We start from the raw sequence: 8,843 nt of genomic DNA, 5'->3' as shown, positions 1-8,843 counted from the left end.
AATAAAATAATTTAAGAACGGACGCAGCAAACTCCGGTGACTACTGTTATCAAGCGGAAGCTATACGGTTGGCTAGGCCATATACTGCAGATGCCTTCTGAAAGCTTCAACCACGTTTGCCTATTTCACAAGGCATCAGGTTCTCGACGTCCTGAACGTCCACTACTGACTGTTCGTTGGCAGTTTATATCAGAGCTTCGTGACAAAAACCTGACTTGGGAGGACACAAAGGAGTTGGCCGATAGAGATGCATGGAAGCTCTTTGTGGATACCATATGCTCTAACTAGCGAGCAGACATGGAATGATGATTCATTATTACCAACTATTCTGATTAATAATTTTTATCCTTCTCTTAAAAATATTTAACGGTAATTATGACTATTTTTTTCCGTGTACAGGATAAATAATACAAATTGTAAATATGACTACATTAGTAAAAGATTCAGCTTTTTATCAAAATTAATAAATTCATGAGTCAAACTATGAAAATGTGTACGTTGTCAAACGATATTATATCAAATATAACATTCGCGTTAGCTTATAATAAAGTTTTATTGATTAATTTGGTGTTTATTTTGTAGAACTTCAAGTTTAAACTTATAATATAAGACACATTCGTTTTGAAAATGCCCTAACAAGGCAAAGCAATTGTCACGAAATTTTTGTTTTTATGATTTTGATATTTGTAAAAATAAAATAAAGTGTTCAGTAGACTCAAATCATTTTTTGATTTGTAATATTATTAGTATGAATTGTTATTTCAGGAATAAATTTAATTAAACTTTTTTTTAATGCGTCCGTCAAAAATTCGCTAACCCGATGAAATAGCATCTAGTCAACATTTTTTAATAGGCGAAGGCTGTGCTCTCATCTGTTAATGACACTTTCAGAAATCAACGTGTTGGTAAGCTGAAAGTTCTAAAAGCGTCGCGTTATCCGCCATCACCCGGTTACGGCGCATAGAGCTTTCAAAAGGAGGCTTTCGCGCACATTTGCTGCCGCAGTCGCCCGCCACATCTCGCGGTGATAACGCTGTTCTCGGCGCCAAACAAACCCTTACCTAAACTCGAGAAAAGATAATCAGAATTAAATAATTATTAAACCTTGTGAAAAAATGATTATTCGCATGATTAAGTTGTGTGTGAACTTTTTAACCTAAACCGATAGTATTCAAACTTATTTCACAGTTTTATTTATTTGAAGTTTATGAGTGACAGTTCAAAAATATAAGAAGTGATTGATAATTTATTCAAAAATGAAGACGATACCTCATTTATGATTTTAACAGAAAACTTTGTATAAAACATTGTGTGTTTTTTGTGATTTATTGCTTTTTTTTCTGTGCGTATAAAAGTTTATTTGACGCTTGAATTCATGCGTGATATTTGACACCATTTAGACGCTAAAGTGTTCTCTAAAGAAGTGATATAATAGCTTTCAATATAAAATGCTACAATATTTGACGTGTATTGAATAAAACCCATCTACCCTATTTGGATTGACTAAAACGGGTGGCACTTTTGAAATCCAGTGACTCGTCAAGACTGACGACCATCTAGGGCTTTCATCGATTTGATAGATAAACCTTTTCAAAAATATTGAATAGTCCCTGAAAAGGACAACATTAAAAAAATGTGTACAATACTTTGATAAAATATACGAGTCATGTTTGTTTGATACTATTTAATTGATTAACTTTAAATGTATTTTAAATTATAAACAAATCAAACAATAAGTTAGTAATTACAGTGAATTGTAAATCAAACGAAATTATATTACCAATAGTTTTAATAAAAAAAACTCCTGGAAAGTTCTTTATTTCAAATGGGCCAAGTTTTAAACGTAAGTAAAAACATAAATTAATATTTTAATTTATTTTAATAGTGGCTAAATTTTTTTTTTATTTTGAAAAGGGTATTCAATAAAAAATACTGGCTTTTAATTGAAAAAACATATTTTTTATTACGCGTTTTGTCTTTTAAGGCATTATTTATGTGTTTTTCTAAAATGTTTTTATTTACTTTTATTATTGATTTTCTCAGTTTTATTGAGAAAAAAGTGTGTTTTAATAAAGGTACTTATTATTATTTTTTTGATATCTATCGTATTCTTCCAGTAGCCTTAATTTGGATTTAAAATAAAATGTATACCCACATACAAGCCATGCCATTGGGTTTTTTCGCGTTTATGTAATAGTTTTTTTTTGTATTTGTTACTTTTGTATATCTATTGTAAAAAAATAATTTAAAAAAATAGTTTTAAAAAAATTACTCATAAAACTTCTTTTAAGTATTAAATCTGCGGTTTAGGTTTTAAATATTCGATGTCGTAAATCGCAACATTATTGGAGATAATTTTTAAAACTTATAATTAACTGTTTGAGGTGTTAAAAATTACTTTTAACAAAAAAAAAAACACTCACATATACATGTATATACAACATTGTTAAAAACAATTTTTTTTTATTGACATTGTCCCTCTGCAAAATGTTGGTACGAAAAATGACATTGGCCTTTTTAGACCTAAAACAACAAAAATGTGTTACTTTATTATATTTTATATGTCCTCTTCAAATAAAAAAAAGGCAAAAACTTTTTTCATAAAAATAAGATGACTCAAAGTCTGTTATTTTATTCATACTGGACTTACGTTTTTCACAGAATATCAATGTTTTATATTGAATGAAATTTTTGTTAAATATTCAAATAACATTTGTTTATATAACATATTTTACAAACTTTTCATTTCTTATCAAAAGTGAAAACATTTGTTTTATTTAACATAATCAAAATTAATGTTAATTTTCAACGAGTTTTGAATAATTCACTATTAAAAAATAAAAAACCAATGTGGAAGAGCAGGGTGCAAACCTTAGACCTCTGATCCGTGAGTCGGTGACACTAGCCACAGGACCACAACCCCTTCTTTATTAACATTTAAGTCAAGATTGAAATGTCAGTATCTAAATATTTTAGCTATTCCTTTATCCTTCTTTTTTCTTTCCCATCCTCTTTTCTCTCTTCATAGTAAAGTGTTGATTTTTTTATAAATATATGTATATATTTTTTTAATTTGTTTTTGTATTTGATTTTGTATAAAATCATAAGATTACATGTACTTGTAATTTTCTCAAACTGAACGGTTTGGGTAGGTAGGGAGAAATTGCCTTAAGGCAATATGCCCGCTTTTATATGTGTATAAAGTGTTAAATAAAAAAATGTTGCGGTAAATGTGTCTTTTAAAGTAAAACTTTTCGTCACGCGACAAAATCGTGATGGATAATTGCTTAACATTATTAAAAAAAGCAGAATTTTTTTTTAAAGGTGAAAGACAAAAATGGTTATTTTCCCCTTATGCGGTTTCCTTACTTTTTTTAGAGTTAACTTTGCCTCTAGCACCCTTCAGCAGCCCCAGAATCGAAAAAGCAGAATCGCCTAGTTTAGGAATCTAAACTATAGCCAAAAATTTATAAGAAAAATTTGTGTGTTTCATATTATGTATTTTTTTGTTCATATTTAATATAGTCTGAAATAAATATCAATGCTATCGGTTAAAAGATTTCTTTACAAGCTACGAGATAAAGTAATTCTCTTTGAAACAAAAACCTTTCTTGGCATTAATAACTTTGATCAAAGAGTTGAATTACGCACAAATGTATTCCTTTGAAAACCAAACTCAATTTTTTGACTTCGGCCTAAAAGAGGAAATGGATTAAAAAGAAAAAAAAACAGTTTCACAAATTAGAAAATTAGAAAAAAAAAAAGAATATTTCAGGGAAGGAAAAATAGAAGTCTAGGCATTTAAAGGGCTTATGACTTATCGTTGGCTGGTTTATTGTCACTTAACACATTGTTAAATATATTCATAATTTTTTTTTCTTCACATCCATTTTTCTTCAGTTCTTCTACTGTTGATTTAAAAAAAAAAATGAGCTGAAACCTATATTGTTAAAAAGAGACTTACATGAATCTGAATTATTTCACATACTCAAAATAATTTTCATTTTTTATATTTTGTTTTGAGTGTGTTTAAATTTCGTTGGCTGTAATTTTGTAGTAACATATTACAACAGAGATTAAGAACATTTAAGATAAGGTAATATTGAAGTCTAGGAATCTACAGGGCTTATGACCTGTCAATGGCTGGTTTAAGTGGCCACTTAAACCAGCCATTGTGTAACATTGTCCATTCTGCTTATATTCGAACATCTATATTCTTTCAATTCTTTCGTCTGTTGATGTTTGTGTTGTTAAATAGCTGAAATCTTTATTTTTGCAGGTGAGATTCATATAATTAATTTATTTCACCTGTATACTAGGCAATAACAAAAGTATGTAGGTTAAATAAATTAATTAGATGAATCTCACCCACGTAAATAAAGGTTTCAGCTCTTTAACTTCACAAACATCAACAGATGAAAGAATAAAAGGAATATAAATGTTCGAATATGGGCAGAATGGTGAATGTTACTGAACTTAAACCAGCCATTGACAGGTCATAAGCCCTGTAGATGCCTAGACTTCCATATTATCTTATCTTAAATGCCCTTCATCTCTGTTGTAATATGTTAATATAAACAGCCCCCCGGGGAGTTAAATCCAGTCGTTGTTTAAGAAAATTTGGACAAACTCAAAAAATTGTTGGTAGTTTTGTAGATTTTTTTTTGTCCCCTTCACTTGGAAAAATTGCCCAAAATTTATGTTACCACAAGCGAGGTGGCGCAGTTGTTAAGACGGATAACTGTGAAACTGGCGTCGCGGGTTCGCAACCAATTAACGCATACAACTTTTTTTATTTCGTTTTATTTTTGGAGCTTTTTATTAATTTGGAAAAAAACTAGCACAACTTATTTTAACACCTTGTGCTAATGTTAAAGTTATTAATTTAGGAGAAATACTTTTTTTTTCAAAATACTGTCTTAAAAATGTGTATTTAAAAAAAAAAAGTGTATTTGTACCTGTATACATATATTATATCCATTTTATGAGGTAGTTAAAGTAGCGTTCACACGAGGACAATACAACATGGTCTTGTCGTAGGATTTGACGTATTGTCCGTGCATAAACATCAATTTGTAGGACAGGACATTGTTTCTAGACATTTTCACAGAGATAGACAGCCACGCTATCTCCGCAAGACAGTGATTACCACCATTGCCGCAAATGGTCGCATTGCCCTCGTGTTTGCGTGCATGGACAGTACCATAGAATAATAGAGATTAGCTCAACGCGTACGTTTTGCTACCGCTCATTTTATCTGCGAAAACTGTCGGCAGAATAATTACCTTTTTTTATTTAGTTCGTCTTTAAACAATTCCACTTTATCTTGGTATAAAATAACAACAACAACAACAACAATAAACCATCTAGCCGTTTTACCGTAGGAGTAGACAGAGAGAATAGAACGCCATATCACTGTCTGTGCATACAGATTTCGCTTCCTCTACGTTCAAACATCTTGCAATGCATTGACACCGAGTATTCCTATTCTTCACATTTATTTTTTTTTTTTTTTTAATTTAAACAAATCGACAGGTTGTTAAATAAATTAAACAGTTAATTAAATTAATGTTTAAAAAGTATGATACAAAGAACGTTAGTAACATATTGTAAACAACAAAATAAAAAAAAATATATTTAAACAAAAAAAATATTGTTATTTCAGCGAAATAAGATACAAGACTAAATTGCCCTGCGGTAAGTCTTATTTTTCGAAAATGAAGCTAATTATTAATCCAACAAAATTTTGATTGTTTTCAAATGTTTGCAGACATGCTGTTTTTCCTCCCTAGGAAGTTATTCAGATCTCAATTAGTTGCAACAGAGAAGGAAAAACATTTTTTAAAGGGGGAATAAGGAAAATTGTTCACAAGCGTTGCCTAGTAGGTGAATTGGTTCATCCGGGTGAATCTCACCCACATGATAAAGGTTTCAGCTTTTGACTTCATAAAAGTTAACAGATGGAAAATTTGAGGAAATTTGGATGTCAAAACATAAGCAAAATGGTGAATGTTAAACACTGTGTAAAGTGGCTAATTAAACCAGCTAATGACAGGTCATAAGCTCTGTAAATGCCTGGGCTTCCATACTCTCTTTTAAAAAAAAAAATATTTGTCTTTCGTATAACTCTATTTTCTGTAAAAATACATCACGCGATGTCTATCTTCAAGTATTATTTGAATTTTATTGTGCCATGTCTTTTTTGTTTTTTTTTGTTTTCTGCATCCATCAACATTTGCGTCATAGATCCTTTTGGTCATTATTTTGCCGTCCATTCGCTCTACATGTCTAAACCAACGCAACGCCCTTTTGTTGATTTAGTCGATAATGCTTTTCTTAGTCTTACTTTGGTTTAAAATGAATAATATTTTTAGTGAACTCGCTCAGACCAATTGGCTTTTTAAAATGCAAACGACCGTACAAAAAAAGCTGAAAACAGGTTACAATCATAAAACGACTTCAATGAATACGAGTATTATCGATCTTTCTGCATTTAACAAAACGCAACATTCGGGTGCGAATAGGACAAAACCGTTACATCGGTCTCTTTATTACTCAGAGAATTTAGATTCCGTGTCAGTACGGAAGCGATCCAATTAGTGTTGTGTTATTGCGGTGTAAAGGACGCAACGCAGACAATCATATTATAGTGACCAAAAGCCGGATAAGTCGATTTTCTTCCGATACAAATGGCATGTTTGCTTTATTTTTTTAATGTTAAAATGACCAATTAAGCATTGTGATTGTTTCGTTCCTACTTACTGATAAGTTCAGTGAACTATTTAAGTTAATGTCATTTTATTATTTAAATTATCAAAAATCTCAATGACTTATTTACTTTTATGTCATTTCGTAAATTAAAAAAAACTTGTTTTTAGTTACCTGATCTGACCTTTTAAAAATTATGTCATTATATTTTTTATCAAAGTGCTTTTGTTTGTTCTTTTTCAATCTCATTAAATAATTGTCTTATTTGAACCTGAACAAGTTTGTTTTAATAACGATTTTTTTTCATAGATTCATAGTTAAAAATCTTCGGTATAGTTTGTAATTCAAAATTTGGTGTTTACTTCGAAAAATACGAAACAAACTTTTTTCGCAATTTCCGAAAAAGATGGTTTTTTTAATGAATCGTTTTCGTCCCAAAGGTGCGAAATATCGTCGTGTCTTTTTTGTAGCTGCCCTCATGTGTTAATCACGGTCAAATTTTCGTATTGTCCCAGCGTCCTATCCTGCGCGGTCATAACTGTTCAAGGAGCAGGGTTACGAAAATACTGTTTTATCTACGGAATTGTACTCGTGTAAACGGTACCCAAGAGTAAAAAAGAGTTTCAACAAACGCGTTCAGGTTCTTTTTCGAAGCATTAAGAATGTCGGCTTAATAAACAATTCTTAGTGAAATAAAATTTGACATTCCAAGGATTTTCAGGATATTGTACTTGAAAGAATTTTGTTTTCAATTCTCTTTGTCAATTGCGTTTAGTTGTTCAAGATAATCTTTATTTTTCCTGTCCAGGCGTAGTGCAGAATACAGTTTTGTGTGCGAAGTTGAATCAAAATTGTTAACAACAGAATCGCAGGGTGTTACACAAACGAAATACAATTTTGATAGAATGATATATAATAGATAATATATTTATTTTATGGGGTAATTGAACAAATAAACACATTCAAAAACATACAATTTGTAGATATTTGTAGATACTATTTCACTTGCATAATATATAACTTCGAACGTAGAATTACTTTCTTGGATTTTTTTCTTGCAACTGGCGGGAATCGAACCCGCGACGCCAGTTTCACAGAGAACCGTCCAACCAACTGGGCCACGGCGCCTGCCTTGAGTGAGTTTTGTTGATTAATCAGTTGGATTTCCGTAAACCAAAATATATTAAAACGTTAATTGTGTCGGAAGAACTAGTGAGGTCGTGAACTTGTCCAAAGTGGTCCGTTTTTGATAAAATTAGTTTTGTAATTTTTCATGGATTTTCAAGAATCTTAGCATTCTCACTCACGAAAACATTTTTTATATCAAATTTTATCTGACTCTGAAATTTGTTTTATATTTAATGCTTTATAATGCGCTCCTTTTTTTGTTTATTTTTCAAAAATATTTACACTCTAGTTCTAAATTAAAGTCCTGCTGAATTTTTTTTTCTTTCTTTTTTCTTTTCTAAAGAAGTTTCTTTGTTTCAGGTCCCGACTAGCAAGGAAATTTTCGTGTTTAGAAAAAACCTTCTTTTTTACATGTGTTTTTTTATTACATTAAATGATGCTTAATAAATTCGAAAAATATTAATAACATTAAAAAAAAACTAAATAAATATAAATAAGAAAACATGCAGGTAATAATAATAAAAATTGAGTCATAAATATAAATAAGGAAACATAACATAATAATATAACTGCAATCGGATTTTAATCAAATTTAAGATGGTCACATGATTATAGCCTAACAATAAATATAAAAAAACAAAAGCGTTGCACATTATGTCCCCATATAATAGACCAAAAGAAGATTTGTCTATATATGCACACACTCACGAATGCTTGCATATCAATCTGCAAGACTGCAAATGCACAAAAATAGATCACGTATCAAAATATAAGTATTTAGGTATTATTATAGGTTCCACTTTTAATTGGGAAGAACAGATAAAAAATGTTTGCAATAAGCTAAGAGTTTGCCAACTTAACATGTACCATTTAAAACCATACATACCATACCTAGTGCTGAGACTAGTTTACTTGGGGCTAGTTGACCCAATTTTTCAATATGGATTAAGAATATGGGGACTAAGTTTTAAATCTTATACGGATAGAGTCTTGAACTTACAGGTACA

At 30.4% G+C, this 8,843-nt stretch overlaps 1 protein-coding gene across 1 annotated transcript in view; it reads left to right on the top strand.

The window, feature by feature from the left end:
* The first annotated feature begins 1,023 nt into the window (after window positions 1-1,023).
* LOC148279872 (uncharacterized) overlaps window positions 1,024-8,843 on the top strand; it is a 74,050-nt gene continuing 66,230 nt past the window's right edge. Inside the window, exon 1 of the mRNA XM_088229276.1 lies at window positions 1,024-1,843. The gene's annotated coding sequence lies outside the window, so the exon portion shown is untranslated. The remainder of the gene's footprint in view (window positions 1,844-8,843) is intronic.

The sequence above is a fragment of the Micrasema longulum genome, unplaced genomic scaffold, assembly GCF_059751315.1.
Source record: "Micrasema longulum isolate JH-2025_06_02 unplaced genomic scaffold, ASM5975131v1 h1tg000661l, whole genome shotgun sequence".
Lineage (NCBI taxonomy): Eukaryota > Metazoa > Arthropoda > Insecta > Trichoptera > Brachycentridae > Micrasema > Micrasema longulum.
The sequence above is the reverse complement of the archived record's forward strand: the minus strand, read 5'-3'. Positions and strand labels throughout refer to the sequence as shown.